Genomic DNA, 27,691 nt, shown 5'->3' with positions numbered 1-27,691 from the left:
AGGCATACTTTGTTTTATTATGCTATGCTAATAGCACAGTGCATTTTTTACAAATTGAAGGTTTGTGGCAACCCTGTGTTGAGCAAGTCTGTCGGTGTTATTTTTCCAACAGTATATGCTCACTTTGTGTCTCTATATTGCATTTTAATTGCTATGTACATTGTTTATTTAGACATAATGCTATAGTGCATTAATAGACTACAGAATAATATAAACATAACTTTTATATTTACTGGGATACCAAATATTTGAGGCTTGCCTTATTGTGATTTTCCCTTTATTGGGATAGCCTAGAACCAAACCAGGAAGATCTTCAAGGTATGCCTGTATTATTATATAATTCATTTACATGTTTCTAATAACTTTTACTGAGACGGGAAAGTACATAGGTTGAGTGAAAGGAGTAAGATGTAGAGCTTTATATCCAATTATGATTGTAATTTTGTAAAAAGAAAAACATGCATGTGGCATATTATGTAAGTATACAAGCAGGGACATAAGGCTAGATATGTAAATACACTAATGTGTATACAGTGGTGATAACTGAATTACAAATTTATGAGTAATTTGTTTTCTATTGAGACTTAAACTATACAAACGAAGATACTTCCAAAGTACTCATCTTTTTGCAGGTTTCTTTTCACTAAGGTAACTTTAAAATATCACATATGGCCAATTTTATCTAAGAATATTTTCATACTTATGATAGATTTTTGATATTAGGTGCTGTTTTTTTTTCATGTAAATAGTATCATGTATCCATAACTGATAAATGAATTTGTTTGGTAATGTGGAGAGCTTTAGGTAGTTTAACACTCCATATCCTAAGCTTTGATTTTACCTTTTTAAAAGTAGTACTGAGTCATCATCTTACACTGTCTGGTGTTTTATAGCATATATGTATTTGAGCCATCACTTACAGTATCATCTCCTGAATTATTTACACTTTGCCTAGTAAGTTTGTAATAGAATATATCATTTGTTCTTTGGAAAGCCATTTCTGCTTCCATTTCACTTTTGAGATATAGACATGATTATCTCTCTGTTCTAGTAGACACATATCTAAGATGGTTTGTAAGAAGAGAAATTACTATTCACTTAAAATTTTTCTCCTGTGAGGAATGATATGTCTAATTTCTCTAAAGTTTCTTTCTAATAAATAATTTAAAAAAATATTTTGCAAAGTGTTCATTATACTGACTTTAAATTTTTTAAAATCAGAAAGACTTGGTAAAATTTAAAAAAATCCTATGAAAAACAAAATACATGAGTATATACAAGAATGTCTATACATCCAGAAACATCCTAGAAGTGCTTCTAGAGTATAAATGTATGATCTCAGAATATGAATGTTCCAATACAAATTATTTTCTGTTATAAGAAATGTTTGTTAAAATATTTTTAATTGTATGCCAAGCACTTAAAGAAAAGTTAGAAGGCTAAATCTACTTAAAATTAAACCTAAGAGTAATCCCCAGAGAACCTTTTTTGCTGCTCAGATGTGGCCTCTCTCTCTCTCAGCCAACACGACAAGCAAACTCACTGCCCTCCCCCTTTCTATGTGGGACATGACTCCCAGGGGTGAAAACCTTCCTGGCAGTGTGGGGCAGAAATCCTATAATGAGCTGGGACTCAGCATCAAGGGATTGAGAAAACCTTCTAAACCAAAAGGGGGAAGAGAGAAATGAGACAAAATAAAGAATCAATGGCTGAGAGATTTCAAACAGAGTCAAGAGGTTATCCTGGAGGTTATTCTTACGCATTATATAGATATCACGTTTTTAGTTAAGGTATATTGGAGAGGCTGGAGGGAAGTACTTGAAAATGTAGAGCTGCGTGCCAGTAGCCATGTTTCTTGAAGATGATTAGATAATGATATAGCTTTCTCAGTGAGACTGTGTGATTGTGAAAATCTTATGTCTAATGCTTCTTTTGTCTATGGTATGGACAGATGAGTAAAACATATGGATTAAAAATAAATATGTAATGGGGGAACAAATGTTAGAATAAATTTAGTACATTGAAATGCTAGCAATCAATGAAAGGGAATGATAAGGGGTATAGAAAAGAATAGGGGAAACAAAGGCTAAAATATATTGGGTAGATGGAAAATATTAGCAATGAGAGGGAGAGGTAAGGGATATGGTATATATGAGTTTTTTTCCTTTTTCTTTTTGTTTCTTTTCCTGAATTGATACAAATGTTCTGAGAAATGATCATGGTGATGATGATATTGTGAGTTTTTGGTTATATACCAAGAATGGAATGATCATATGGTAAGAATGTTTGTGTTTGTATATTGTTATGTTTAAAAATTTTTTTTTAATTAAAAAAAAGAATAAATATTTATGTCAAAGTTAAAAAAAAAAGGTAAGTTAGAGAAAACTCTTTTAATGAAGAAAGTTATTAAGAAAATAAGATGAGAATTCTTTGGAAAGTTAAACAGTTTTTCATCATTTGAAAGTTTTATTCAGAATTACCAGAAAGATTTCTTGCCTATTTAGGTTAAGACAATTCCTGGCATAGGTTCTTCTTTAAACAAAGTAAGTCATTTGTGAAAGAGATTAACAAAATTTTCCTATATTAGCTTTGCCAAATACTGGTTTGAAACCACAGCTTTTTTTTCCCCTGAAATGTATTTTTTATAAATAGCAGATATATACCATAAAATTCAACCTTTTAAAGTTTCTAGTATATTCATAGACTTGTACAGCCATCACCACTATCTATTTCTAAAACACTTTTATCATTCTAGAAAGAAACCCTCTACGCATTAACAGTCACTCACCGAGCCCTTGACAACCATTAATTTACTTTGCTATATGAGTTTTCCTATTCTGGACATTTCATATAAATAGAATCATACAATATGTGGTCTTTTGTGTTTGGCTTCTTTCACTTAGCATAATTATTTCAAAGCTTGAAAAGACTTTTTCAGATACCACCACCCTGTATTCTTCTAACCCTTTCATCTATTAAAAGAGATGGTCATTTAATAAGTAGTAACTAATATTGCAGAGAGAGCAATTTTTGACTTTAGATTCAATTTTTCTTTGAATCATTAGTCTGAAATGTGTGCACATATGTATTTATTTTCTTTTAACTTTTTTTATCGTATAGTATAGCATGTATATAAAGCAAAGAAATAAAAAAAAAATGCAATAGTTTACAAAGCACTCTTCAACAAGTGGTTACAAGACAGATCCCAGAGTTTGTCATGGGCTACCAAACAATCCTCTCATATTTTTCCTTCTAGCCGCTCCAGAATATAGGAGGCTAGAGGGCTTAAATACCTGTTTATCAACACAATCGACTTTTTTTCCTTCTTTTTTTTTTTTTGTGAAAAATAACATAAATGCAAAAAAGCTGTAAATTTCAAAGCATAGCACCACGATTAGTTGTAGAACATATTTCAGATTTTGACATCGGTTACTGTTTCACAATTTTAGGTATTTACTTCTAGCTGCTCTAAAATACTGGAGGCTAAAAGAGATATCAATTTCATGATTCAGCATTCATATTCATTTGTTAAATCCTATCTTCTATGTATAATTCCACCATCACCTTTGATCTTTCCATGTCTCTCTTTGGGGGTTTTTGGGCTATGGCACTTCTAAATTCTTGATATTAGAAGGGTCTGTCACTAATATGGGGTAGGGAGATGGAGCTATCTGATATTCTGGAGAGGCTGGGCTAGGTTTCAGGATTTATCTGAACTAGGGACCCATCTGGAGATTGTGGGTTTCTGGAAAGTTACTCTAGTGCATGGAACCCTTGTGGAATCTTATATATTGCCCTAGGTGTTCTTTAGGATGGCTGGAATGGTCCTGGTTGGGGGTTGGCAGGTTATGATAGGTAGCAAGGTCAACCTGAGCTTGTGTAAGAGCACCCTCCAGAGTAGCCACTCGACTCTGAACTCTCTCTGCCACTGATACTTTATTAATCACACTTCTTTTTCCCTTTTCGGTCAGGATGGAATTATTGATCCTACGGTACCAGGTCTGGATTCATCCCTGGGAGTCCTCTCCCATGTTGCCAGGGAGACTTTCACCCCTGGATGTCATGTCCCACGTAGGGGGGAGGGCAGTGATTTCACTTGCCGAGTTGGGCTTAGAGAGACTGAGGCCACGTCTGAGCAACAACAGAGGTCCTCCAGAAGTAGAGTTACCTATAGGCATGCCTATAGATAGTCTAAGCTTCTCTGCTACCTACATAAGCTTCACAAGATTAAGCCTCATGATCGAGGGCATGACCTATTGATTTGAGTATCCCTAAAGTCTGACGCAGTATCGGGAGATTCCCTCATGGTAAGGTTTAATAGTTCCGTAGTCTTTCTCCCCTCCCTAAGGGGACTTTGTCAATGTTTTTTGATTATCTGCTTAATATACATTAGGATGTTTCCAGGCATTACAATAATCTATACAGGATTAAGGACCTCTTTCTTATTCTGTGCTTCCTGTGTTTCAGTTGTCCAGATGAGCTATACAGATTGAATTAGATTATACACTACAGAAAATTTCAGTTCCAGATCAAATAAACCTTTCTTCCATTGGTCTCAAAGAGTATGTGGGGTTCTAAAATATAGACACTATCTTCCTTACCCCTATGTTCTGAATTACTTTAACCTGAACCTGTTCGGCTTCGTTCTTATCTCTAAATACCAGGTTATATGTATAAAACAAGCCTTTCAAAATCTAGAAATAATAATCACCACTTGGGGCATAATGTGTCTGCTCTAAAGTCTGGGCCCCTGATTTCTTTTTTTTTTTTTTTACCCCTCCCTTTCATTGATCACTAGCATTTCAAACTGAATTTATTTTAATATTTGTTCCCCCTATTATTTATTTTTATTCCATATGTTCTACTTGACTGTTGACAAGATAGATAAAAGGAGCATCAGACACAAGGTTTTCACAATCACACAGTCACATTGTGAAAGCTGTATCATTATACAATCATCATCAAGAAACATGGCTACTGGAACACCACTCTACATTTTCAGGCAGTTCCCTCCAGCCTCTCCATTACATCTTGGATAACAAGGTGATATCTGTATAATGCGTAAGAATAATCTCCAGGATAACCTCTTGACTCTGTTTGGAATCTCACAGCCATTAACACTTTGTCTCATTTCACTCTTCTCCCTTTTGGTCGAGAAGATTTTCTCAATCCCTTGATGCTGGGTCTCAGCTCATTCTAGGATTTTTCTCAATCCCTTGATGCTGAGTTTCAGCTCATTCCAGGATCTTTGTCCCACGTTACCAGGAAGGTCCACACCCCTGAGAGTAATGTCCCACGTAGACAGGGGGAGGGCAGTGAGTTTGCTTGTTGTATTGGCTGGAGACAGAGGCTGCATCTGAGCAACAAAAGAGGTTCTCTTGGGGGTGACTCTTAGGCCTAATTTTAGGTAGACTTGACCTATCCCTTGTGGGGTTAAGTTTCATATGAACAAACCCCAAGACTGGGGGCTCAGCCTATAGCTTTGGTTGTCTGCATTGCTTTTGAAAATATCAATAATTCAACTTGGGGAGGTTAAATTTTCCCCTTTTCTCACCATTCCCCAAAGGAGACTTTGCAAATACTTTTCCTCTCACTGATCAAATCACTCTGGGATTCATCGGGGCATCTCTCTGGACAAACCAACAAAATCTCATGTCCTACTCAAGGTTCCATGCACTTATGTTGTTCAGCTATCTACATAAGTTATATTAGGAGATGCACTAGTCAAAATATAAATTTTGTACCAAATAAACATTTTTTGATTTAGTCTCACACATAAGTTGAAATTTTAAAATATTAATTACCATCTATTTTCAGCACCCTGCAGTAATGACATTCCTTTGTTCTTCCTCATGCAAAAACATACATTTAGTCATTATCATTATACACTCTAGGCATTCCTAGATTATACCATCTCAATCTTTATTGTCTGTCTTTGTGATTTCATTTATGCCCCCAGCCCTCCTCCCTCTATCATTCTCACATTCAGCTTCATTCAGTGTTTTAACATAATTGTGTTACAGTTAGGTAGTTTTTGCTCTCCATTTCTAAATTTTTACATTCAGTCCTGTTGCACAATCTGTATCCCTTCAGCTCCAGTTACCTAATATCTTACCCTATTTCTATGTCCTGACGGTCTCTGTTACCAATGAAATATTCCAAGTTTATTCACTAATGTCAGTTCATATCAGTGAGACCATACAGTATTTGTCCTTTTGTTTCTGGCTAATCACACTCAGCTGTCCTTAAGGTCCCTCCATGTTGTTACATACTTCATAACTTTATTCTGTGTTACAGCTGCATAATATTCCTTCGTATGTATATACCACAGTTTGTTTAGCCACCCATCCATTGATGGACATTTTGGCTGTTTCCATCTCTTGGTAATTGTTAATAATGCTGTTATAAACATCGGTGTGTAAATGTCCATTTGTGTCCTTGCTCTCATGTCCTTTGAGTAGAGACAGCATATAGATGGGTCTTGTTTTTTAATCCATTCTGCCAGTCTATGTCTTTTGATTGGGGAGTTTAATCCATTAACATTCAGTGTTATTGCTGCATGGGCAGTACTTTCTTCTACTATTTTGCCTTCTGGATTTTATATGTCATATCCAATTTTCCTTCTTTTTACCTTTACTCATAGTCTTCCTTTCTACACTCTTCTGCACACCTCTCTGTCTTTTCCTATCTGTCTCTAGTGCTCCCTTTAGTATTTCTTGCAGAGCTGGTCTCTTGGTCACAAATTCTCTCAGTGATTTTTTTGTCTGAAAATGTTTTAATTTCTCCCTCATTTTTGAAGGACAATTTTGCTGGATATAGAATTCTTGGTTGGCAGTTTTTCTCTTTTAATAATTTAAATATATTATCCCACTGTCTTCTCGCCTCCATGGTTTCTCCTGAGAGATCTATGCATAGATTATTGGGCTTCCCTTGTACGTGATGGTTTGCTTTTTTCTTGCTGCTTTCAAAATTCTCTCTTTCTCTTTGACCTCTGACATTCTGATTAGTAAATGTCTTGGAGTATGTCATTTAGATCTATTCTCTTTGGGGTACGCTGCACTTCTTGGATCTGAAATTTTAAGTCTTTCACAAGAGTTGGGAAATTTTCAGTGATAATTTCCTCCATTAGTTTTTCTCCTCCTTTTCCCTTCTCTTCTCCTTCTGGGACACCCACAACATGTATATTCGTGTGCTTCATATTATCTTTCAGTTCCCTGAGTCCCTGCTCATATTTTTCCATTTTTTTCCCTGTATTTTCTTTTTCTTGCCAGATTTCAGATGTTCCATCCTCCAGTTCAGAAATCCTATGTTCTGTCTCTCGAAATCTACCATTGTGGGTTTCCATTGTTTTTTTCATCTCCTCTACCATGTCTTTTATTCCCATGAGTTCTGTGATTTGTTTTTTCAGACTTTCAATTTCATCTTTTTGTTCATTCCTTGCCTTTTTTACTTCCTCCCTCAGTTCATCGATTTGGTTTTTGATGAGGTTTTCCATGTCTGTTTGAATATTCTGAATTAAATGTTTCAGCTCCTGTATGTCATTTGAATAGTTGATTTGTTTCTTTGACTGGGCCATATCTTCAATTTTCCTAGTGTGATTTGTTATTTTTTGCTGGCGTCCAGGCATTTAATTACCTTAATTAGTTTATTCTGGAGATTGCTTGCACTTCTTCTACCTAGGGTTTTCTTGCTGGATAAATTTGTTGTCTATCTGTTCTTTGACATTCAATTAAGCTTTTTCTGGACCTCTAGCTTAGGTTTTGTTTAACAGAGGATAATTTTTCAGTTCTTATTTTCTTGTTTCTTGCCCTGCTTGTATGGTGCCTTTTCCCCCCAACACTTAGGAGGGTCTACCTAGGTATTATAGACCGCAGCCGGATTTTCCCAGACGAAACTGGCCTCCTATCAGGAGGAAACAGTCATCTGTGTTGGTTTTCCCTGAGGGTTAGACCCGGCAGGTTGAAAGACTTTCCTGTGAAGTCTCTGGACTCTGTTTTTCTTATCCTGCCCAGTATGTGGTGCTTGTCTGCCTGCAGGTCCCACCAGCATAGGATGATGTGGTTCCTTTAACTTTGGCTGGGGGCATGGTGGAGACAGAGGAGAGGTTGTAGGCTGGTTTTAATGGCTTGAAATTACCAAGCCCTGGTGTCTGAATTCCTTAAGAGAGGGATTCCACCTCAGTTGGGCTTCACCCCTCCCCTTGGGAAGGCACAGGCTCCAGACAAGCCCTCAAATGAGTTTGTTTCTGCCTGTGTCTGGGGCAGTTGCAGCCTGAGGAGCCCTGCCACTGTATCCAAAAGCAGTCAAGCCTTTGTAGAAATACAGCCACAAAAACCTCTGTTTCCTTCTTTTTGTACCTTTTTCTGTCAGCCCTGCCCCCTTGGCACCAGGGCAAAAATGAGTGACCTCTGCTTTGACCAGGTTCACCTGAGCTGGGGGCCTATTTTTAGTAGTCAGAATTTGTTAATTAATTCCGCAATTGGCATTTGGTTGGGCTCAGCCCCTGCTGCTGGTAAAGTCTCTTTCCTTTCCCCTCTGGGAAGCAGCCTGTGGGGGAGGGGCGATGGTCGCTTGGGGAACTCACGGCTCTGGAGGGGCTTGCAGCCGGTCCAGCTGGTCCAGACTGGGGTATGCTTTGCGTCCAGTCACTGACGTGGCCCCAGGAGCTGTTCTGTACTGTTTTTGGTTATTTAGTAGTTGTTCTGGAGGATGAACTAAAATGCGCACATTGTTAAGCCACCATCTTGGCCCAAAAGTCCTCTCAACTGGAAAGGCACATGGCGAACATGGCGATGTCTGTTATCTTCCTCTCCAGTCCTCTTGCTTCATAAAGCTCCCCCGGGGGCATTCTCTTTCATCTCCAAAGGTCACTGGCTGGTGGACTCTGTTGTTCTTGTGTCTCTGCTGCTCTTGTCATTCTCAGCCTTTCTCCAAAATGCTTCCTCTTTTAAAGGATTCAAAGTAATCAAGACCCACCTGGAATGCGTAGAGTCACATCTCCCTCTATTCAAAAGTTAATACCCACAATTGGGGAATCACATCTCCATGGAAATGACCTAATTAAGTTTCCAATTTAGAGTTCTGAGTAGATATTAGAAGAAACAGTTCCTCCCACAAGATTGATTAGGATTAAAAAATAGCTTCTCTAGGGTACATAAATTCTTTCAAACCGGCACAATCTTGCTTTCATTCTAGTGACATACATGACCCTAAGCTTCCCCTTTCAGCCACAATCATATGTACAATTCAGTGCTGTTAATTATACTCACAATAATATGCTGCTGTCGCCTCTATCCATTTCCAAACATTTCCAATTCACCTTATTACCCATCTGTACAAATTAAGCATCAGCTCCCAGTTCTCCGCCCTCATTCCATCTCCTGGTAACCTATATCTTAGAAATTAATTCCATGAGTTTGCTTATTATAATTAGTTCATATTATTGAGATTGTAAAATATTTGTCCTTTTGTGTCCGATTTATTCCACTCAACATACTGACCTCAAGTTTCATCCATGTTTTTGCATGTATCAAGACTTCACTTCTTCTTACAGCTGAATAATATTCCATCATACCACATTTTGTTTATCTGTTCATCAGCTGATGAACACTTGGATTGTTTCTATCTTTTGTCAGTTGTGAATAATGCTGCTCTGAGCATCAGTGTGCAAATGTCTGTTCTTATCCCTGCTTTCAGTTCTTCTGAGTATATACCTATTAGCAGGTTTGCCGGAGGAACTGGAAAACTGTCTTCCACAGTAGCTGCCCTATTCTATATCCCACTACCAGTGAGTAAGTGTTCCTGTTTCTCACTGTCTCTTTGATACTTGTAGTTTTCTGTTTTTGTTTTTATTTTTTAAATAGTGGCCATTCTGGTAGGTGTGAAATAATAATTCATTGTGGTTTTGATTTACATTTCCCTAACTAGTGATGTTGAACACCTTTTCATGTGCTTTATAGCCATTTATGTTTTCTCTTTGGACAAATGTCTATTCAAGTCTTTTGTCCATTTAAAAAATTGGGTTGTTTGACTTTTTATTGTTGAGTTGTAGGATTTCTTTATATATTCTGGATATTAAACCCTTATCGGATATGTGGTTTCCATTTATTTTCTCCCATTGAGTAGGCTGCCTTTTCACCATCTTGACAGAGCCTTTAGAAGCACAAAAGTTTTTAATTTTGAGGAAGTCTCATTTATCTATTTTTTCTTTCATTGCTTGTGCTTTAATGTAAGGTCTAAGAAGCTACCACCTACCCTAAGGTCTTGAAGATGCTTCTCTATATTATCTTCTAGGATTTTTGTGGTCCTGTCTCTTATATTTAAGTCTTTAATCCGTTTTGAATTAATTTCTATAAAAGGTGTGAAATAGGGATCCTCTTTCATTCTTTTTTTTTTTTAATATTGCACATTATTTTTAAAATCTTAAACATTTGAGGATTATTCCAGATCTTCCCTGGAAGAGGCAAACAACTTCAGAGATGCAACAACTGGAAGTGGAGTGAGAGGAGGAGAAGGGAACCTCTCTATGGAGCTGAGGCCTCATCTGTAGCAGTTGCCATGTTCCAAAACTCTGACACCTATTGAACAGCAGGAATTAAATCAGAATTGCTGCATGGCTCACCTTGTCAATATGTCTCCCAAATCCTGGAATATCTTCACATCTGGTTACGGCACATTTTCAGCAGCTCTTCATACATTTCTCTTAGGTATTTCCTCTTTTGAATCATTTTGGCTTCATTTTTCTTGAGTTTCTGTAAAATCTTTTCGCCTTCCTTTTCCAGTCTCTCCAATTGTTGTTTTCTTTCCTCATGGAGATCTGGATTTAACTGCCTATATGCAGTTTTGATTATCATTCTCCTTAGACTCACATAATCCCTGTAGTCCTCAGCCACCCCTTCTATGGAAAAGTGTTTGTGAGTCTCATGCTCCTGAGACTTAGAGCAGGGCCAACAGAGCAGGTCCTTGTCCTCTTCACAGAAGATCTTCTTGGTCTCCTTGTGTGTCCCACACATATGTTCCTCTGAGCTCAGGAACTGGCAGAGACTTGCTTGTCTGACATAGGACACCATATTCTTCAGGAGAATACTGGTTTTGAAATGCGTCTGCTGAGAGCTTTCTTCCCTACATGTGGGGCATTTGGCAGGTGCTTCCACTTCTTCCCAGGAAAGATAGAGACAGGGCCTGCAAAAGCTGTGCCCACAGCCTATGGTGACCGGGTCTACAAGGTAGTTCAGGCAGATGAGGCAGGTGAGTTCTTGCTCGAAGGCCTGTGGGATGTCTGAGTCCATTTTCCTTTGAAGTTCTGCTATGGAAGTCAGTTGAGGGATCAGTTCCACACAAGGTGGTAGAAGTTTTTTTCAGAAGTTCCCACAGCTGCTGAGTCCCAGGTGCACTCTCCCTCTTTCATTCTTTTGGAAATGGATATCTAGTTCTCCCAATACATTTGGTTAAAGAGGCTCTACTGTTCCAGTTGAGTGAACTTTGCCACCTTGCCAAGAATCTTTTGGCCATAGATGAGAGGGTCAATTCTGAATTCTCAGTTTGATTCCATTGGTCAATATATCAAAGTTTCCTTCTATTCTTCTCTTTTGAAGTGTTTTTATGAAGAAAGGATAGTGGGTTTTGTCAAATGCCTTTTCTGCATCAATTGAGATGATCATGTGGTTTTTCTCCTTAGATTTGTTAATCTGATATATTACATTAGCAGATTTTCTTGTGTTTAACCCCCCTTGCATACCTGGGATAAAACCTACTTGATCATGGTATATAATTCTTTTAATGTGCTATTGGGTTCACTTTGCAAGTATTTAGCTAAGGATTTTTGCATCTGTATTCATTAGAGAGATTGGTCTGTAATTTTCTTTTCTTGTAGTGTCTTTATGTGGCTTTGGTATTAGGGTGATCTTGGCTTCATATAATGAGTTAGACAGTTTTCCCTCCCCTTCAGTTTTCTGGAAGATTATGAGCAGTGTTAGTGCTAATTCCTCTTGGAATGATTGATAGAATTCACCTGTGAAGCCACCTGGCCCTGGGCTTTTCTTTTTGAGGAGTTTTTTTTATGTCTAATTCAATCTCTTTACTTGTGATGGACTTGTGGAGATCTTCTTTTTATTCTGTGGACAGTGTAGGTTGTTCATATGTTTCTAGGATTGCCCTTGTCGTGCGTTTCTAGGATTGTCCTTCTCATCCAAGTTGTCTAATTTAGACAAAATGTTCTAATTTAGCATACAAATGTTCATAGTATCGTCTTAGGATCTTTTTTAGTTCTGTGGTGTCACTGGTAAAGTACACCCTCTTATTTCTGCTTTTATTTATTTGCAGCTTCTCTCTTTTTCTCTTTGTTCATCTGGATAAAGTGTTTTAGTTTGCATGCTGCCAGAATGTGATATACCAGAAACGGAATGGCTTTTAAAAAGGGGAATTTATTAAGTTGCTAGTTTTCAGGTCTAAGACTGTGAAATGTCCAAATTAAAGCAAGGCTGTAAAAATGTCCAGTCTAAGGCATCCAGAAAAAGATACCTTGGTTCAAGAAGGCTGATGACGTTCAGGGTTTCTTTCTCAGCTGGAAAGGCACATGGTGAGATCTGCTAGCTTTCTCTTCAACGGCTTCCTGGGGCTTTGTCTGTTCTGTTGGCTCTGTTGGTTCTGGTGGCTCTCATGGCTCTAAAGGTTTTTCCAAAACGGTTCCTCTTAAAGGGCTCCAATAAGCAACTCTACCTGGAATAGGTGGAGCCATTTCTCCAGGGAAACCATCTAATCAAAAGTTACCACCCACAATTAGGTGGGTCACATCTCTATGGAAACTACCAGAAAGATCCCACCCAGCAATATGAAATGAAGATTAAAGGACATGACTTTTCTGGGGTACACAATAGATTCAAACTGGCACATAAGGATTTGTCAGTTTTATTGATCTACTCAAAGAACCAACTTTTGGTTTTATTGATTCTATTATTTTTTGTTCTCAGTGTCATTTATTTCTTTTCTTGTCTTTGTTATCTCTTTCCTTCTGTTTGATTTGGCATTAGTTTGCTTTTCTTTTTCAAATCCTCCAGTTACAGCATTAAGTCTTTCATTTTAGTTTTTAGTTTTTAATGCAATTGTTCAGGGTTATAAATTTCCTCTCAGCACTACCTTTGCTGACTCCCATGAGTTTTGATATGGTGTGTTGTGTTTTCATTTGTCTCAAAATTTTTATTGATTTTTCTTCCAATTTCTTCTTTGACCCACTGATTGTTTAAGAATGTGTTGTTTGAATGTCATATATCTGGAACTTTCCAGCTCTCTGCCTGTTATTAATTTCTAACTTTATTCCATTATGATCAGAGAAAGTGCTTTGTATAATTTCAGTATTTCTAAATGTATTGATTCTAATTTTGTGACCCAACATGTGATCTATCCTGGATCATGATCCGAGTACTTGAGAAGAATGCATATCCTGCTATTTGGGGATACAATGTTCTGTATATGTCTGTTAGGTCTAGTTCACTTGTATTACTCAGGTTCTGTGTTTCCTTATTGATCCTCTCTCTAGATAGTCCATCTATTGGTGAAAATATTAGTAAAGAGAGTGTTGTATTAAGTTTCCAACTATTACTGTAGATGCATGTATTACTCCCTTTAGTTTTGCCAGGGTTTGCCACATGCATTTTGGGGCACCCTGGATTAGATGCATAAATATTTATAATTGTTATTTCTTCTTGCTGGATTTCCCCCTTTTATACTATATATAATATCTTCTTTGTCTCTTATGAAAGTTTAGTATTTAACATCTGTCTTTTTGGTATTAGTATAGCTACCCCAGCTCTTTTTTGGTTAATGTTTGTGTTGGAATATCTTTTTCCAGCCTTTTGCCTTCAACCTATTTGTCCCTGGGTCTAAGGTGAATCTCTCATAGAGAGCATATACATAGATTGGGTTTTTTGTTTGTTTGTTTTGCCCCATTTATATTTTTTAATTTTTAAAAAATATTTTTTAATTGTGAAATATAGCATATATGCAAAAAAAGCAATAAATGTCCAAGCACATTTTAACAAGTGGTTATAGCACAGATTTTAAAGTTTGATATGGGTTACAGTTCCACGATTTTTTGTTTTTTCTTCTAGAGCTGCTCCAAGACACTGGAGACCAAAAGAAATTTCAATATAATGATTCAGCAGTCATATTCATTTGTTAAATGCTATCTTCTTTGTTATACTCCTTCTCTCTTTTTTTTTTTGTGAAAAATAACATATATGCAAAAAATAATAAATTTCAAATTATATTGCAGCAATTAGTTGTAGAATAGATCTCAGAGTTTGGTATGGTTTACTGTTCCACAATTTTAGGTTTTTTCTTCTAGCTGCTCTAAGGTACTAGAAACTAAAAGAAATATCAATATAAGGATTCATCACTCATACTCATTTGTTAAACACTACCTTCTCTGTGTAACTCCACCATCAACTTTGATCATTCTCTCACTCTTTAGATATATTTGGGCTATGCCCATTCTAAAGAAGAGTTTTTCTGGAACATAGGAGATCCTCTAGGGTGTCTCTTAGTACTACTATACGCTGTGATTAAAATCAATGGAAAACTGCAACAACCCAATCCATGCAGGACTAGCAATGGCCCAGAAATTTCAGGAATCAAGGTTTGGTTCATCCCATCAGACAAAGAGCCATGGCCAGCTGAAGTGCTTGCTGAGGGTAAAGGAAACATGGAATGGGTAGTGAAAGAAGGGAAGGTAGTGCTAAATATGAACTACAAACACATGACCAGTTACAAAAATGAGTACTGTGATGGTATGACTATATCCTCCTTGTTTTGTTGTATGTTTGTATTATACATAAAGCAATACCTTTTCTTCTTATCACATGACATAAGTTGTATTGTTCATGTTATAGTATTTAAGTTATAGGAAATCAAATTTAAAAGTGAATGTTGAGGTAGCAGTGGAGAGGCTAGGGTCTCACTCCCAGTGGCGATTATGGTAGCTAGCAACAGCAATGGAAAAGGACAGGGGGTCAAAATTTCCATTACCTATTACTGATTGGAGGAGGCAGCTAGGCACAACTCCTCGAAGGAAATCATGGGTGAGTCTGTAATGTCTGCAGCTTCCTCAGTGAGCATCCTAGAGGAGAGGAAGTTCTTTTGGAACAAGCTGGTGCAGGTGCAAGTAAAATCTTTCAAGATGTAGGTCACTCCTCTGATACCAGAGAAATGCTGAAGCAGTACTGTATTGGTGATTCTATCCAAAAGACATTAAAACTGAAAGTGGTAGCAAGGATCCTTAGAAAAATAACACATTCAAAAGTTTCTGAGCATATTGGGTTTTCCCTATCTTAAGCACTGTTCTTTTCATCTTCCTGTATCGTTATTATATGTTGGAAAGCAAATCCTCCTGAAGAGACTTTGTTGAAATCTTGAAAACACATCCTCTTAGGAATGAGAACTAGAGACTTGCCTTGGGGCTTGCAACATTGTCTTCTCGAATCCTGCCGATTTTATGTTCCCCTTGGAGCCAAGATGGCTGGCCAGATATCCACATCAGACCTGGGTCCGGTGTTCTTCATCTCTCGAGCCTTCATCCCATGCACCAGCTCACTGTTATGTGTCCTTGCCAATGTTTCCTCCCTTAGCTGGTTTTCACAAGTACCTTTACATTTCAAAATGTTTTTTAATAATTTCAATGCATATGTTCTAGTTACATTGCCCTTTGGTCAAATTTTTTCTTTTCCAAAACTTTGAATGTACATTAAACATTCTTAACAGGGTAGCATACTCTGGCCTTGAAGGTTTTCTTTTTCCTTTGAGTAATTTTTTTTAATTCTGACTTTGATTATTTTTCTTACTCATCTAAAGGATTTCATCCATGAAGGAAACAAGCACACCTACTGTTTAAAACACAACTGTCAACTTATATTGTTTTTATTTGTTAAATCCAGAAAGAACTATGTATTCATCTCCTATTCTCTGCTTCCTCCCAAGCTAGTATGGCAAGTAGCTCTTCCCACTCCCTAAATCTAGCCCTTTTTCTTCCCAAGTGGTGCTGGACAAAATTATGTTTCCCTTTTATTTCTTGGGGGTGGGGAGAGATAGGGAAAAGGAGGAAGAATTGGGATGATAGGGTCCTAGAAAAATATTTAGCAACATTGCTTTAGGCTAAGAGTTTAGAAAAAGCACCAAAGATTTCAGCTTTCACATTGGTTTGGCATGAGTTTCTAGCCATTGTTTTGTTTTTCTCCAGCCATCTTTTATTGGTAAAATGTAAATTCATTATGTCTGTAGAGCTTTACCAGAGATTTTTGCTGCTTTTTGTTATTGTTGTTTGCTTGTTGATGAGCAAATTTTAGATTATCCATTTTACAAAAATAGGAGAGTCCATATTGATCAAAAGTACAGTATTTGATTTGTTCCCCCCAGTGAAATAACTTGCACAATAAAATGGTATTTGAAAGGGGAAGCTCATGATAGATAATGTTTTCCATTTATCTGTATTTTACTTCTGTGACTCCAACTTTTCATTTTGTTCTATTTTTCCACTGAGAGTAAAAATCTGGTAGTTTCTGTTTGTTTGTTTTTTAAAGAGTGAGTGTTCTTAAGAGCTTGTACCCTATTCTAGAGAGGTTTAGTGCGTTTCCAGTTGTACACAAGACTGAGTATTGTTGGTGAAACATATGTCTATTATTGTGTTCAATTTAGAGATTAAGTATGGTTTAAGGTGATGTGTATAGCCTCCAAGTTGACAAAGGGTGGACTGTGATGGTTAGGTTAAGTGTCAACTTGGCCAGGAGATGGTGCCCAGTTGTCCATTCAGGCAAGCACTGGCCTAACAGTTATTGCAAGGGTATTTTGTGGCTGGTTGATAAACCAAAAGGCTGGTTTATTAAATGATTAGTCAGTTGACTGCATCTGCTGCTGATTACATCTATAATCAACTAAGGGTGTGTCTTCAGTCTACTGGATTTAATCCAATCAACTGGAGATTTTTAAGGGAGAAGAGAGAATTTTTCATTTCTTCAGCCAGCAAGGCTTGCCTGTGGAGTTTGTCAAGCATCTTCATTGGAGTTGCCAAACTCGCGAGCTGTGTTACAGATTTTGAATTCTTGATCTCGAAGCCAGCTAGCCTCTCCTGTGGAGTTCATCAAATTTGCCAGTTTCATGGCTTGCCCTATGGATTTTGGAATCTTGCATCCCCATGGTTGCATGAGACACTTTTATAAATCTCATCTTTATAGATATCTCTTAAAGGTCTGTTCCTCTAGAGAACCCTGAGTAATACAGTAGGGAACTCACACTTTCTTTTTCCAAAACTTAACTACAAAGCTATATCAATAAAGACAGTTTGGTACTGACATAGGGATAGACATACAGATCAATGGAATCAAATTTAGAGTCCATACATAACCCTTTACATTTATGGTCAATTGATTTCATCAATGGTACTAAGATAGTTTAATAGGGGAAGTAATAGTCTTTTTTAAACAAATGGTGCTGGGACAGTCATCATAGTCTTGGATTAGGCAATGGGTTTTTAGATATGACACCAAAAGCACAAGTACAAAGGAATAAATTGATTAATTGGACTTTATCAAAAGTAAAAATTTTTGTTCTTCAAAGAACACCAACATGAAAGTGAGACGACAGCAGAATGGGAGAAAGTATTTTTAAGTTGTATATCTGATAAGGAACTTGTATCTGTAGTATATAAAGAACTCTTCCAACTCAACAATAAAAAAAAAACAAAACAGCAACACAGTTACAAAATGGGCGAATGATCTGAACAGACACCTCACCAGAGAAGATATGCAGATGGCAAATAAGCATTTGAAGAGCTGCTTGATATCCTATGTCATTAGGGAATTGCAAGTTAAAACAGCAATGAGATACCACTGTACACCTATTAGAATGACTCAAACTCAAAAGACAAGACCAATACTCATGATAATGTAGAGCAACAGAAACTCTCTTCCATTGCTGATGGAAAGGCACAATGATGCAGTTGCTTTGCAAAACTGTTTAGCCATACCTTAAAAAAGTTAAATATAGAGGTATCTTATGACCCTGCAACTCTGTTCCCTTGTGTATACCCAAGAGAATTGAAAACATACATCCAAGCAAAAACTTGTATGCATATGTTTATAGCAGAATTATTCATAATACTAAAAAGTAGAAAAAATTATAATGTCCATCAATTGATGAATGGATAAACAAAATGTGGTATATCCATTCAGTGGAATGTGGCCATAAAATAGAATGAAATACTTGTAAATGCGTCATCATAAATGAACCTCAAAAGCATTATACTAAATGAAAGAAGCCAAACAAAAAAGTCACTGTGGTGGTATGATTCTGTTATGTACCCCAGAAAAGCCATGTTCTTCTAATCTAATCCTATAGGTGCATACCTATTATGGTTGTGACCTGTTAATTAGGTTATTTCTATGGAGATGTGACCTACCCAGTGTGGGTGAGATCTTTTCATTAGGTTGTTTCCATGGAGTTATGACCCACCTGTGCCAGTTTGAAGCTGTTATGTACCCCAGAAAAACCATGTCCTTTTTCCTGATCCAATCTTGTGGGGACAGCCATGTTTCTTTTAATCCTGATTCAATATTGTCAGGTGAAAACTTTGGATTGTTTCCATGGAGATGTGGAAACCAGTTATGGTTGGGATCTTTTTGATTAAGTTGTTTCCATAGAGATGTGACCCACCCAGTTGTAGGTGGGACCTTTTGATTAGGTGGTTTCCATGGAGATGTATCTCTGTCCATCAGGTGGGTCTTCATCCACCTATTGGAGTCCTTTAAAAGGGAACTATTTTGGAAACAGCTTCAATGCTGACAAGAGAGAGTCGTTTGGAGATGCAGAAAGAAAACGCCTCCAGGGAAGCTGTTTGAAACCAGAAGCCAAAGGACCAACAGGTGCCAACCGCATGCCTTCCTAGCTGATAGAGGTGTTACGTCGGCCTTTCTTGAGTAAAGGTATCATTTTCTGGAAGCCTTAGTTTGAACATTTTTATGGCCTTAGAACTATGAACTTGTAATTTAATACGTTCCCTTTATAAAAGCCAACCCATTTCTGGAATATTGCATTTTCAGCAGCGTAAACAAAGTAAACTACCACCCAATGCAAGGTGGGTCTTTATCCTTTCATTGGGGTTGTTTATGAAATGAATAAAAGACAGAAAGCATCAAGAGAGCTCAGAGCCAATACAGAGAGCAGAGAGATGAAACCAAGTGAAGAATGTAAAGGGAGAGAGATGCTTGGAGACAGAAAATGCCCAGCAGATGCTAAGAGATGAATTTGAGTTTGCCCTGGAGAAGCTAGGAGAGGACGCACAGACACTTCGAGAGGGAAGACACCCCAGGGGAGGCCAGAAGGAGCTGCAGGAATTGAGAGAGCCATTTTGGAAACAAACCCAGAAGAGAAGGGCCAGCAGACCCCTTCTCTATAAGTCACTATTCACTTTCCCATGTGACAGAGAAACCCCACTCAAGCCTTTCTTGAGTGAAGGTATCCTCTTGTCCCTCCACATTTACATGGAACTATAAATTTGTTACCTAATAAATCCTTTTGTAAAAACCACTTCATTTCTGTATATTGCATTCCAGCAGCCTTTACAAATTGAAACTGCCACTTATTTTATAGTTTCATTTATTTGAAATTTCTAGAATAGGAAAACCCACCAAGACAGAGAGTGGATTCATGGTTTCCAGAGGAAGGGGAGAGTGTTGTCATTTGAAAGCTGCCGGAATGTAATATACCAGAAATGGAACAGCTTTTAAAAGGGGGATTTTATAAAGTTGCAGATTTATAGTTCTAAGGCTGCGAAAATGTCCACATTAAGGCACCAATGCGAGGTTACCTTGACTCAAGAAAGGCTGATGAAATTTAGTATTGCTTTCTGAGCTGGGAGGGCACATGATGACATCTGCTAGTTTTCTCTCCAGGCTTCTTCAATGCCTCCCCCGGGGCCCTGTCCATTCTGTTGGCTCTGTCGATTCTGGTGGATCTAAAGCTTTTTCCAAAATGGTTCCCTCTTAAAGGGCTTCAGTAAGCAACCCCACCTTGAATGGGTGGAGATGCATCTCCATGGAAACCATCTAATCAAAAGTTACCACCCACAATTGGTGGGTCACATCTCCATGGAGACAATCAGAAAGATCCCACCCAGCAATATTGAATGAAGATTAAAGAACATGGCTTTTCTGGGGTACAGGATAGATTCAAGCTGGCACAGGTAGTGACTGCTAATGGGAAAGGATTTTGTTTTGAAGTGATAAAAATGTTCTGGGATTTAATTAAACAGTGATAATAATTGCACAACTCTGAATGTACTGAGAAACCATTGAATTATACACTTTATATGGTATGTGAATTATATCTCAATAAAATTATTATTAAAAGCAAAAATTACTGTGTGCCATTTTAATTTCTTTAAATATATCACCTAGTCCTGAAAAATAAAATAACTCCAATGGTTTTTTTGCTTGGCTGGCTACATTTGCAGTTGCTTTTTAGTGACCTGTCAGAAAACTGAAATTCTTTCTGCATAATTGTTATTCTAGCCAGAGAAACATGGCTGTTTTTCAGTTATACAAAGGTATTCAAAACTACATTTAAGAAAAAGCTTCTTAGAATAGCCAAACTGAGCTTATTTCAGTGCCTTTGTAGAAAGTTTTGCTTTGTTAACTATCATGAGTTATAATACTTTGAAACATTCTTTGGAGGAAAGAATCTTTTTTTAATGCTTCAATTTCAGTTATTCTTATTGTTATGCTGTAAGATGGTGATTTTCTGTGCACCCTAAGAATTTAAATATTTAGATTCAAAATGAACTGAATGTGTTCCGGAGTAAAACGTGTTTACTCCCGTTTACAACTGAGTTTTGAAATAAAATGAATTCAGTTCTTACTAGTTGTAAGTTGTGTCAGTGATTTTTATGGTTTAAACAAATATAATATTTTTGATTACTGTAAAATCTGATTTTCTGTCTTTCATAGTTTTTCTTCTTTTATCAAGTTTACTTGATTCTGACCCACTGTTTTCTTAGCTTGCAGAACCCAGAGAAATACGGCACACCTACAGTCTAGAGTCTCTTTGCCATTGCCCTTTTTATGAAGAAGCCATGCATTTAGTTGAAGAAGGAAAAATTTACTCAAGAGTTCTTAGGTACCATTTCCATTTTGCTTATGTTTATGAAAATAATTAAGTTGTTGCTATGTTTATGTGATATTTATTAAAAATGTTTATAACAACAGAAAGAAATATGTTTTTAGGTCCAAGTCAAAACATCTTTTTTTTTTTTTTTTTTTTTACATGTTTCTGACCTTGTCAGTGTTGAGAAGACATATGTTTTGTATTAAGGACCTAAGGTTAAACCTTGTTTGAGTCCAAATTTTGTAGTAGGCTTCATCTTGAATGCAGCTTAACAGTTTTCTCCTGTTTATTACACAGAACTGAAATGTTGGAGTGCCTAGGAGACAGTGATTTTCTTGCCAAACTTCACTGTATTCGACAGGCTTTTCAGGTATTTTTTTTTTTTTTAACATTAAGTGACTTCACCAGCCACTCATCTCCACCTTCATACTATAGGGCACAGCTGCATATAAACAGAATAGTCCCTTGCTCTTTCTTATCTCTATGCCTGATGGCAGTTGTAAATTTGACTGCATTTATTTTGCCTCCCTGCTTTTCCCTTCATTTGTCCCCATTTGTCATTGTGCTTTCCCATGGCTCCCTAGCCCACCACTCCTTTGTCAAAACAGAACATTTTGATGCTGTAAGTCCTTTCAAATGGCTACTTCAAATAAAAACCCTCCTTCTTATTATCAAGAATAAGAAGATGTGTTCTAGATTGTTTTTCATTTGAATCAATTGTAAAGTCCTTAATTTCCCAAAGGAATTAAGGTCATTTGACAACAAACATGTCTTTGTTATCCTATGTTTTGGGGCCATATAAAACATTTTTAGACTTTATAATATGTTGCTTGGAATTTAATTCAGATTTATCTCTCTCTTTAATCTTTTTTTATTATTGGTTTCCAAAGCTCTTTTTATTTAGTAAATTAAGATTTTCTATGTGGACTGTCTGCTGAAATAGCACCACATATATTACATGGGCTCTAGTAGAGTTAATTATGCTTAGATGTGTTATAAAGACTGATGTCCATTCCAGTGAATTATAAGTCTCTTTTTTTCTTTGTTGGGACTGGTTAATTTTGCAGGTAATTCTTTCAGAAACAACCAACAGGATATTCCTTGCTGAGAGTGGAAGGAAAATTTTATCAGCTTTAATTGTGAGAGCACGAAAGGTAAACACTTGTTTTGTTGGCAAGTTTTTTTATTATTGTTTCCAGTTCAAATGAAGATTAAAATACATTAAAAATTTAGATAGAGGAAAACATTTTCCGTAGGGTGTTGCAAAAGTTCACAATTAAAAACTAAATAACCCAAAGAACATTGATTTCTACTTGGATTGCATTATTTTCTATATGTGAAGTCCACACAATTTTTACCAAGTTGTTTCTCATAAATTATTTCTAAGTGGGTTCCAGGAGATAGTATAGGTCTCAAAGATCTGGAAACAGAAATTGAGCTGCCTCTTATTCACCTTACTGGGACCAAATGAGGCAGAAGCAATGACAAGAACCTTATTAAGACTGTCTTAATGCAAGGTATATTTAGATATGGGAAAAAAACAAACAGGCCTTCCTTGAGCCATTTAGATGCCTGTTTTTCAAACACAGTCCCTTTGAATTTCAGTTCCCTCATTTACATAGTAGAAAGGGTTATATTTATGTAACCGTATCTCAGAGGTCATTATGATGATTAAATAAATAACAAATGGGAAAGCAACTTTTTAAAAGTGAAGTACTAAATAAATGTAAAGTGGTAAGAAACTAGTTGCAGTTCCCAGTGTAACTCGTACATTGCTTTCTCAGCTTTCCTGTGGCAGGGAAACCTGATGAGCCGAGCTAGAGCCCCTCCAAAAGGAGCAAAACCAAATTGGAAAACAAGCATACATGGTACCTGCTATGACCGAGTTTGCCTCTTAAGGACCACCCTAATTAGGCATATGTTTTTGAGCAATAGACAGTTTGCTTATGATATTCTTCTAACATTCTTAGTCATGACTTCTGTAAAATGTTGTATCCGCAAAATAGCAAACTAAATGAATCTGGCATATTTTGAAATCTATACTTTAATTCAGTTACCTACAGAATTTGCAAGAAGCTTACTTGAAGAGTCGTTTATTTACTTTGTAAGCCTGAGCCTCTCATAAAATTGAGTTTAGGATTACAATGTGTTTTCTTCTACAGAATCCAAAGAAGTTTGAAGATGTTTTTGATGAAATGATCTACTTTTTAGAGCAAACTGATCACTGGGATAGTACTGAAATGGAACTTGCTGCTAGAGGAGTAAATTCAAAATTTTTGTATTTATTCCCCCAAGTTAATTATTTGCCCATAATATTTATGTGAATCTAGACTCCTATTTCTTTGTCCTTGTGAAGTGATAGTAAAACCGCTCCTGTGGTGGTGAAGCAATGTCTTTCTTCTGGCAGAGTTGCAAACAGTAGCAACCTCGGACTTTGTCCATTGGGGCTACAGTTGAAACGAATTGTTTTTTAAAAAGCCTTCCATTTTTCCCTTCTTCTACCTTCCCTCATTCCCTCTTTCCCTCCCTCCCTCTTTCCCTCCCTCCCCTCCTTTTTTCATTTCTTCATTCCTTCATCAAAAAGTCCATGGGCAGGCACTAGCAGGACAGTAGTGTTGTCCTGTGCAAAGACAGAGTTGGATGGTACAGTAGGGGGAGCTTAGTGGGATTGGGGGTTACCTGCATACACAAGACTGAACAAATAAGTATATGAGAGTAATTAGGGAGCCAGATTTCTCAATGTCCAGAAAGACAGCAAAAGCTAGCATTAGAATTGGAGCTCTCAATGTGAATCATAGTTTGCAATATATATATAGAAAAAAAAAGAAATAAATACAGATATAAAGGTTTGTGTGTATGTCCACATACATATACTTCCTAGCTTCATTAGCTGAGACAGTCTGGGAGCAGCAATACTCGAAAAGAAATGAGCACTTCTAGCATCCTGATCTTGACTTTTAAGTACAAGTCCCACCAAAAAGAACTAAAACTGTTTAGAAAATGACTGATTTCAGCAATGGGATAGGGAAAGTGCATAATGAGTGTGGAGCATCTTATTGTAATGGAAGCTTAAAGAATGATGGGGGACATGTCAGAGAGACACAGAACTCTTCTTTCTGTTGTTTTCCCTCTCTGCTCCATTCTTGTTTTTTTATCTGTTTCTGTCCATTAGGGAACATGCATAATGAGTGAAGAGCATTGTATTGTAATGGAATCTTAAAGAATGATGAGGGACATGTCAGAAGGACAGAACTCTTCTTTCTGTTGTTTTCCCTCTCTGCTCCCTTCTTGTTTTTTGTCTGTTTCTGTCCAGAGTAATTTGATCCTAAAACTGTTAGGTGAGAATCAGCAAAGAAGGCATTTGCACCTGGTGGGGAGGATGCTGCTGTAGTCCAGAGAAGGGTTGTGGAACCTGAGCTGGGTAAGGAGAATGCCCACGTGGAGGAGCCTGAGCACAATGAGGAGGGCATCCTGGCAGATGCTGGCTGGCAAGTGTGTTGACCTTGTCATCATAGTGGCCCAGCTTCCAGTGCCAGAGTGCAAGCAGAATGAACCAGCCATTCACCTAACAGGGCAGCTTAGTGTGTAATAGCAGGGCACAAGCACAATGAAGAGGGCATCCATTCAAGGAAGTGAAATCAGAGGAATGAGAAACTGAAGAAGATTAGGAAGTTGTCCACACTGGGGGTGTGCGGCCTGACCAAGTGTCAAAGCCCAAGCAAGGTAAGGAGGTGGTCCCTGTAGTGGACCAGCCTGGCCTGGGATGTCAAAGGCCACACACAGTAAAGAAGGTATCCACAAGGAGGAATGATTGGGTGTGGGGTATCAGAGCCCGAGCAGGTTTAGAGGGACTTCCATGCAGGGAACAAAACACCCATGTGGAGTCAGAGCCCATGTGGGGTGAGGAGGGTACCCTTAGTAAAGGGTGGCAGGTGCAGGCTGTCATAGCTTAAGCAGAGTGAAAAGAATGTCCACTTGGAAGGAGAGTCTGGTGTGGCATGCCAGAGGCCAGGTGGGGTGAATTTGGTATCTGTTAAGGAAAGGTAGACTGGCACAGGGTGTTGGAGCCAGAATGTGATGCAAAGAGCATCTGTATGAGGAGGCAGCAGTATTAGTAGAGTTTAGAAACATACTCAAGGGTGGATTAAATGAGTACATATATTAAGTATAATCCAAGCCAGCTTTATCATGTTGGAAAAGGAAGTTACAAAAATGTAAAGGGAGAAAACTAGAATAAGCCCTGCTGCAGTGTTGGATTTTAATTGAAGTTATTGGTGTAGATTCTACCAAAATATAGAAATAAATGTGTGGGTATATATATGCATGTGTGTATATGCATGGCTCTATATGCATACCCACACAAATACAGGTATACATATGTTCTAGTTTGCTAGCTGCCAGAATGCAATATCCCAGAAACAGAATGGCTTCTAAAAAGGGGAATTTAATCAATTGCTAGTTTACAGTTCCAAGGCCGAGAAAATTTTCCAATTAAAACAAGTCTATAGAAATGTCCAATCAAAGGCATCCAGGGAAAGATACCTTCATTCAAGATGGCCAATTGTAGTTCAGGGTTTCTCTCTCAAGTGAGAGGGCACATGGCGAACACAGAGTTTCTCTCTCATCTGGAAAGGCACGTGGTGAACACGGTCAGGGTTCCTCTCTCATCTGGAAGGAAACAGGTGAACACAGCATCATCTGCTAGCTGCTTCTCCTAGCTTCCTGTTTCATGAAGCACTCCGGGAGGCATTTTCCTTCTTCATCTCCAAAGGTCACTGCCTGGTGTGCTCTGCTTCTCGTGGCCGTGTCGTTCTGCTCTGCTCTCTCTGAATCTCCTTCATTCTCCAAAATGTTTCCTGTTTTATAGGACTCCAGAAACTAATCAAGACCCACCCTAAGGGGTGGAGACATGTCGTCACCTAATCCAGCTTAACAACCACTCTTGATTGGGTTACATCTCCAGGGAGATGCTCTAATTACAGATTCAAACATACAATATTGAATACGGATTATTCTGCCTTTACAAAATGGGATTTTGATTGAAACATGGCTTTTCTAGGAAACATACATCCTTTCAGACCAGCACAACATGTATGTTCCTTGATTCTGACGACTGAGAGAGCTATGGAACTGTTATATCTGAGAAGTAGTGAACACGCTTCAGATCCCAGTTCTTAAATGCCATTCTCCCCTTAAAGGAGCCATGGCACCTTGGAGAAGTGGTTTATTCCAAGGCTGAAGCATGGAAAATACAAGATGAACCTGGAATGTCTTGTGCCAGAAAATGGGGAGAGGCTTGAAGAATGATGGGGCTATCTCAGAAGAACATAGGAGACAACTTACAGGGTCTTCCACTGGCCAAATCTAGATCAAGTGAAGCCTCAAATTTTAAAAAAAGAAATGATAATAAAGGATTATAATCCATTGGATAAAAATAAGAATTCACAAGTTCTTATGACTTTAATTAATAAAGAATAAATTGAAAGTTGGATGAAGAACCAGATATTTACATAGTTGCAAAGTACTCCATCCCCCCCCCCCAATACTAATTACAAAAGGAATAAAGGGGTGGTTTACCATGGAAAAGCCTGGCAATTAAGTGATCAAAGTGAACATCATCACAAGGTTAGCAGTTGAAACTGTACTTCTTGATAGGATGCGATGGGAACACAAGATTACTTATGTGATGTCCCTACATAAGCAGATCTAGCCATAAGTAAATATTATACAAACCCAAATTGAGAAACACGTTACAAAATAACTGGCTCGCAATCTTCCTAAGAGGTCAAGGGCATGAAACTTCAGCAAAGGCTGAGGAACAGCTCCGGTATGAGAGATACAAGAGAGATGGGACAGTGTGTGCAACGCATGATCCTGGATTAGCTTTTGCCATAAAGGACATCAGTGGAGTCTCTGGGAGTCCTTTGTAGTCTTTTAACAACTTTTCTTTATGTTTGAAACTGTTTCAAAATAAATATTTTTAAAAGCCTTATTGATGTTTGAAAGGATCACCTATCACATATTATTTTCTAATACATAGATATAGCAAATACTGAGAATAGCTGCATCATTGAATGTAATGGCGTAGGCACAAATATTGAGATTAAGTGAACATTTATTGAATGTCCACTTTGAGAAAGTACGGAATTAGTTACTGGGAAACATAGGAAGATCAACAGATATTAAATACATGCATATTTAAGTTACTACATGCCAGCTTTCTTGCTAAATTCTGGGACTACGGGTGTTTCTTGATGAGCTCACAACCTAGACATCGAGGGCATAATGATTGAACTGGCTTTTGAAAGTAGAGTCATAGTTTGCAACGTATAAATTTACAAGGGGCTGGAAGGCATTCTAAGCAGAGAAAACTGAAAGTACAAAGACACAGAGGTATGACCTTTCCTTCCCCAGAGTGCCCTCACTCAGTGAATAGAATCAGCGTCTGTCTGGTTCTGCAGACCAAAAACTTAGGACTCATCATTTCATATCTTTCTGGTCCTCACCCACTTTGTCATATTCATCCCTAAGTTTTGTTAATTTTAGT

The 27,691-nt window shown here is 37.6% G+C and overlaps 1 protein-coding gene and 1 pseudogene across 5 annotated transcripts in view; both read left to right on the top strand.

Annotated features, from left to right (window-relative positions):
* NEXN (nexilin F-actin binding protein) overlaps positions 1–27,691 on the top strand; it is a 211,841-nt gene that overhangs the window by 119,466 nt on the left and 64,684 nt on the right. For all 5 annotated transcript variants that reach the window (XR_013159386.1, XR_013159388.1, XR_013159391.1 and 2 more), the window contains 4 exons: positions 21,038–21,156; positions 21,442–21,514; positions 22,212–22,298; positions 23,307–23,405. The gene's annotated coding sequence lies outside the window, so the exon portion shown is untranslated. The remainder of the gene's footprint in view (positions 1–21,037; positions 21,157–21,441; positions 21,515–22,211; positions 22,299–23,306; positions 23,406–27,691) is intronic.
* On the top strand, positions 14,607–15,436 carry LOC143650941 (cytochrome b5 type B pseudogene; annotated as a pseudogene).

The sequence above is a fragment of the Tamandua tetradactyla genome, chromosome 11, assembly GCF_023851605.1.
Source record: "Tamandua tetradactyla isolate mTamTet1 chromosome 11, mTamTet1.pri, whole genome shotgun sequence".
NCBI classification, from domain to species: domain Eukaryota; kingdom Metazoa; phylum Chordata; class Mammalia; order Pilosa; family Myrmecophagidae; genus Tamandua; species Tamandua tetradactyla.
Note: the sequence above shows the minus strand (reverse complement) of the source record. Positions and strands in the feature narration are given on the sequence as shown.